We start from the raw sequence: 5,957 nt of genomic DNA, 5'->3' as shown, positions 1-5,957 counted from the left end.
GAAGCGGCGAAAGAGGACATCCCTGCCTTGTTCCAGTTTTTAAGGGGAATGCTTTCAGTTTTTCACCATTTAGAATGATATTAGCCATGGGCTTAGCATAGATGGCTTTTACAATATTAAGGAATGTTCCCACTATCCCTATTTTTTCTAGTGTTTTGAGCATGAAGGGATGCTGTATTTTATCAAATGCTTTTTCTGCATCTATTGAAATAATCATGTGATTCTTGACTTTAAGTCTATTGATATGGTGAATGACATTTATTGATTTCCTGATGTTGAACCAACCTTGCATCCCTGGGATGAAACCCACTTGATCATGGTGCACTATCTTTTTAATATGTTTTTGTATGTGATTTGCTAAAATTTTGTTGAGAATTTTTGCGTCGAAGTTCATTAAGGATATTGGTCTGAAATTTTCTTTCCTCAATGTGTTTCTGTCTGGTTTAGGTATCAGGGTAATATTGACTTCATAGAATGAGTTTGGGAGGGTTCCCTACTCTTCTATTTCATGGAATACTTTGAGAAGTATTGGAATGAGCTCTTCTTTAAAGGTTTTGTAGAACTTGGCTGAGAACCCATCTGGTCCTGGACTTTTCTTTGTTGGTAGGCTTTTGATGACTTTTTCTCTTTCATTACTTGAAATTGGTCTATTTAAGTTGTGTATGTCCTCCTCATTCAGTTTAGGCAATTCATATGTCTCTAGAAACCTGTTGATGTCTTTGAAATTTTCTATTTTGATGGAGTGTAGATTTTCAAAATAGCTTCTAATTATGTTTTGTATTTCAGTCGTGTCTGTTGTGATATTTCCTTGTTCATTCCGAATTTTAGTGATTTGGGTTTTCTCTCGTCTTCTCTTTGTTAGTGTGGCTAAAGGTTTATCAATTTCGTTTATTTTTTCAAAGAACCAACTGTTTATTTTGTCAGTTTTTTGTATTGTTTCTTTTTTTCAATTTCGTTGATTTTAGCTCTGAGTTTAACTATTTCCTGTCTTCTAATTTTGGTGTTGGTCTGTTCTTCTTTTTCTAGGCCTTTGAGCTGTAGTGTTAGGTCGTTTATTTGTTGAGTTTTACTTCTTTATTAAATGTGCTCCATGAAATAAATTTTCCTCTCAGTACTGCTTTCATAGTGTCCCAGAGATTTTGATATGATGTTTCTTTGTTCTCATTTACCTCTAAGAATTTTTTAATTTCCTTTTTAATATCTTCTGTTATACATTCATCATATAATAGCATACTGTTTATTCTCCAGGTTTTGGAGTAGTTTCTGTTTCTTACTCTTTCATTTATTTCTAACTTGAATCCATTATGATCTGATAGAAAGAAGGTAGTGTCTCCATCTTCTTGTATTTGCTGACATTAGCTTTGTGGCATACTATATGGTCTATTTTAAAGAAGGATCCATGTGCTGCTGAGAAGAAAGTGTATTCACTCTTGGTTGGATGGTATATTCTATAAATGTCTGTTAAGTCAAATTATTGATTGTGTTATTGAGTTCTATGGTTTCTTTGTTCAATTTTTGTTTGGAAGATCTGTCCAGTGGTGAGAGAGGCGTGTTAAAATCACCTAGTATTATTGTGTTATGGTCTATTAGGTTTTTAAAATTGAGAAGGAATTGTTTGACATACATGGATGAGCCACTGTTTGGGGCATAGATGTTTATGATTGTTATATCTTGCTGATTTATGCTTCCCTTAAGCAGTATGAAATGTCCTTCTTTATCCCTTCTGACTATCTTTGGCTTGATGTCCACATTATCTGAAATGAGGATGGATACTCGAGCTTTTTTGCTGATTCCATGTGCATGGTATGTTTTTCCCCGTCCTTTCACCTTTAGTCTATGGGTATCTCTTTCTATGAGGTGAGTCTCTTGCAGGCAACATATTGTTGGATCTTTCTTTTTAATCCACTCTGCCAGTCTATGTCTTTTGATTGATGAATTCAGGCGATTAACTTTCAGGGTTATTATTGAGATATGATATGTATTCCCAGTCATTTGGTTCATATTTAAAATTTTATTTATTTATTTATTTATTTTTTGACACAACTTGGTTCCTCCTTTATTTGACAGTTCCTTTAGGATAATTCCTCCCTTTGCTGATTTGCTTCTTTGTTTTTTATCTCTTCCTCATGGAATATTTTGCTGAGAATGTTCTGGAATGCTAGCTTTCTTTTTGTAAATTCTTTTAGCTTTTGTTTATCATGGAATGATTTTATTTCATTGTCAAATTTGAAGGTAAGTTTTGCTGGGTGTAAGATTTTGGTTGGCATCCATTTTTTTCAGAGTTTGAAAAATGTTGTTCCAGGCCCTTCTAGCTTTTAGGGTCTGGATTGAAAAATCTGCTGATATACTTGTTTCCCCCTGCATGTAATTTGGTTCTTTTCTCTCACAGCCTTTAAAATTCTGTCTTTATTTTGTATGTTCGGTATTTTCATTATAGTGTGCCTTGGTATGGGTCTGTTGTAATTTTGTGTATTTGGAGTCCTATAAGCCTCTTGAACTTGATTTTCCATTTCATTCTTCAGATTTGGAAAATTTTCTGATATTATTTCATTGAATAGATTGTTCATTCCTTTGGTTTGTTTCTCTAAGCCTTCCTCAATCCCAATAATTCTCAAATTTGGCCTTTTCATGATATCCCATAGTTCTTGCAGATTCTGCTCCAAGACCAAGTGACCTACCGCGCTCCTCCTCCAGGCAGGCCACCTGTGTTCAGGAGCGGTTGTTCTGAGTTCAAACAGCTCACCACGCAGTTCCTCCTCTTGCAACTGCCTGTGGCTCTGATGCAGTCACTGCTAGATTAAGCGACCCGCCGCGCTCCTCCTCTTCCTCCGGGCAACCCCCCGGGTGTTCAGAAGAGGTTGCTCTGAGTTCAAACAGCTAACCATGCAGCTCCTCCTCTGGCAACTGCCTGTGGCTCTGATGCAGTCACTCCTTAGACCAAGTGACCCACCACGCTCCTCCTCCAGGCAGTCCCCCGGTGTTCAGAAGTGGTCATTCTGAGTCCAAACAGCTCGCCATGCAACTCCTCCTCAGGCAGTTGCCCAGAGCCCCAGTGGTCGCTCCAAGTCCAAGCGGTGTGCTGAGCCACCTTCTCTATGATGATCCCAGTTGTCCGTGTTTACCGCTCCAGCCGGGGGAGGGGCGTCTCACGGAGCAACTCTACTTCACAAAGTTCCCTGCTTTCCGGGGCTACCGCCCCATTCGGGATGCCTCCCCAATGGGAGAGACTCACCCTGTGGCTTTGAGTTGGTCCCAAGTCTCTCACTATCTCCTCTTTTGAATCTTGCATCCTGGAGCAATGTGAAATGCAGCTGCCCTCTAGTCTGCCATCTTGAAAACCCTCATATTTTTTTGAAGTGCTGGGGATTGAACCCAGGGTTTTGTGCTTTCAAGGCAAATACTCTACCAACTGAGTCACATTCTCATCCCATTTTTATCTTTCTCATCTTGATAAAGTCCCAGGTACATATGAGAAACTCTACAAAATGTGTTGAATTCAATTGGGAGGAATGCATAATGATAGAGAATTCCAACATTGTAAAGAACTAAATGTCAATGGAGTAGTTTTACAGTTAAATATATCATTTTAGTGTTGTCTTTATTCTGGTTTAGTACCAGACCTATATCTTTAAAATATGAACTGAGACAACATTGAGGAAAATACACTGTAAGACACATTGAATTTGAATCTGATTTTCCATCGAGTTCAAGAATGACCTTGAGCATTCTATGATGGTAAACACTGATCATCTCATCTAGGAAATATGGATAGTCAGGTTATATATATTCTACAAGTATGTTTTAAAGAAGATGAAGTACAATCTGTGGAAATGTTTCAGAAATATAATGACCTGAAGAAATATTGGTCATTATGATTTAATTATGCCATTTGTTATGCATGTGGCATGGGAGGTTTAGTTTATTTCTTTTTATAATGAATACTTCTGTTGTTTTCTCAAAATTTCCTTGATGTTAGATCATTTTAGCAGTATGTATAAAAATATTTTTGGTACTTTAGTACTGTCTTCAAATCCTAGAATAACTATCTGTCTTAAATTGTGTTATTATTAACACCAGAATAACTATCCTAAGTGAGCCAAGTCCAGTTATCAAATATTAGTAGGAATATATTCTAATATTTTCTTCTCAGTCATCTGTACATAGGATGATAATTAAAGTCACAGTTAAAGTAGATTCAGTCATTCCATTATAAGGTTTTCATTAAAGAAAGAGCATGTCACACAAGCCTGAATGTACCTCCAATTGGAACTCCAATGGAGTTCCAAATTTCTTCTCCACAAAGGAAGCAATTTTTCAGTTTGGAGACTGAAGCACAAAAGTGCTACTGAAAATTTTATATTGAACTGCTGATGGAATATTTTCTATAGAAGGCATATATGTGCTGTAAGTCAGGTGTCTTAAAATACATATGTATTTTAAATCATTTATACCCACATACTGAAAAATAACAGTCATAAGAAAATATGTGTGTAAGGCTAAATCATTTCATGATGCTGTAGAAATGCAGATCTAAAAGGCAAGATACTAAGAAAAACCAGAAAAGTTAAATAGCAATGAGCATGGAGTACTAATTAAAATCCAAGGTGATGTAGATAGTTTGTTAAAACACTGAAAAGTTGATTTTTGCTTATTTCAATTTTTAATTGGAGTCTACTATTTATATTTGGATATGGAACCCAGCATTATAATTCAGTATGTGTATACAGTGTGTAGTGATCTAATCAGTATACTTCTAATCTTCTCAAATATTGTCATTTTTATGTTTCAAACCTCCCAACACTTCTCTGGTTGTTTGGAATTTTATAAGTAATTATTACATACTGTCATAACACTATTGTGCTATTGAGCCTGAGTTATTTTCCCCTCTTAACTGTTTTTGGCACTCTTCATCCATCATCTATCTCATTCCCTTTCTTATAATAGGTCTAGGAAGTTTTCTGATTTTGGCCTTTTGGTGATCAACTGTTTCAGTTTTAATGCATGAGAGCCAACATGCAGTATTAGTGGAAAATATAAACTCTCTACCATCACTAGGAAAAGATGATCTTTTCCCCAAGCAATGATCAGGTAAAGTGACACAATTTTCTCCATTCACTCAATCAATATTTTGGGGTTGTCTCCTATGATGTCTAGAAAGAAGAAAACAAAGATATAAATCAAATGTCCATATGTTTCCAAGCTTTTGTGGGTCACACTTGATCACTAGGATTTAATTCATTTTTTGTGAGATCAATGTATATATAAATGGCATTTGCCAATTCTAATAAATTTATTTCACAAATTGATATATTATATGGGTATTTCTATCATATAAGTTGAAATAATCCATATTAGCTTATAATAACTGACTTCAAAAAATTGTTTTAGGCCAGGTACAGTGGCATATTCCTGTAATACCAGTTGCTTATGAGTCTGAGACAGAAGAACTGCTAATTCATATCCAACCTCAGTAATGTAGCAAGACCCTGAAAAACTAAGCCAGGCTGTACCTCAACCAAAAAAATAAAAAAGCCTGGGGATATGGCTCAGTGGTTAAGTGTTCTAAGTAAAATTCCTGGTATCAAAAAAAAAAGTTTTAATATTACCTTTTCTCAACAATGACAAAATGTGTATTATGAAACAAAACAAAAGAAATTACGTTCTTTCAATCATTGCTGTGACATACAGGATCTTATTTAATTCACTTAAACATTTGAGACTTACCAAAACAAAGTTTTCTAGCACTCCTTGAATAACATGCTTTAATTACCTGTGTCCTAAAGCTCCTGGATGACATTAACTTTACTTTCATTGAGTCTGCAGTCCTACAAGTTGGAGTAATGAAAAGCAGGCATGTATGGGTGCTATGAATTTGCAATAATAATCAGAAATTCATTGATTTTTTTTTGTTCATTGCCTTAAAACCATTGTAAAATTGTTTCTGAGTGCAAATTTTT

General features: G+C 35.5%; 1 non-coding gene across 1 annotated transcript; it reads right to left on the bottom strand.

Annotated features, from left to right (window-relative positions):
- Positions 1-3,351: 3,351 nt before the first annotated feature.
- Positions 3,352-3,425, bottom strand: Trnas-uga (transfer RNA serine (anticodon UGA)). Its single transcript has one exon. It is a non-coding gene; the product is annotated as a tRNA-Ser (tRNA).
- Between the last annotated feature and the right edge of the window lie 2,532 nt (positions 3,426-5,957).

The sequence above is a fragment of the Sciurus carolinensis genome, unplaced genomic scaffold (genome assembly GCF_902686445.1).
Source record: "Sciurus carolinensis unplaced genomic scaffold, mSciCar1.2, whole genome shotgun sequence".
Classification (NCBI taxonomy): Eukaryota; Metazoa; Chordata; class Mammalia; order Rodentia; family Sciuridae; genus Sciurus; species Sciurus carolinensis.
The sequence above is the reverse complement of the archived record's forward strand: the minus strand, read 5'-3'. Positions and strand labels throughout refer to the sequence as shown.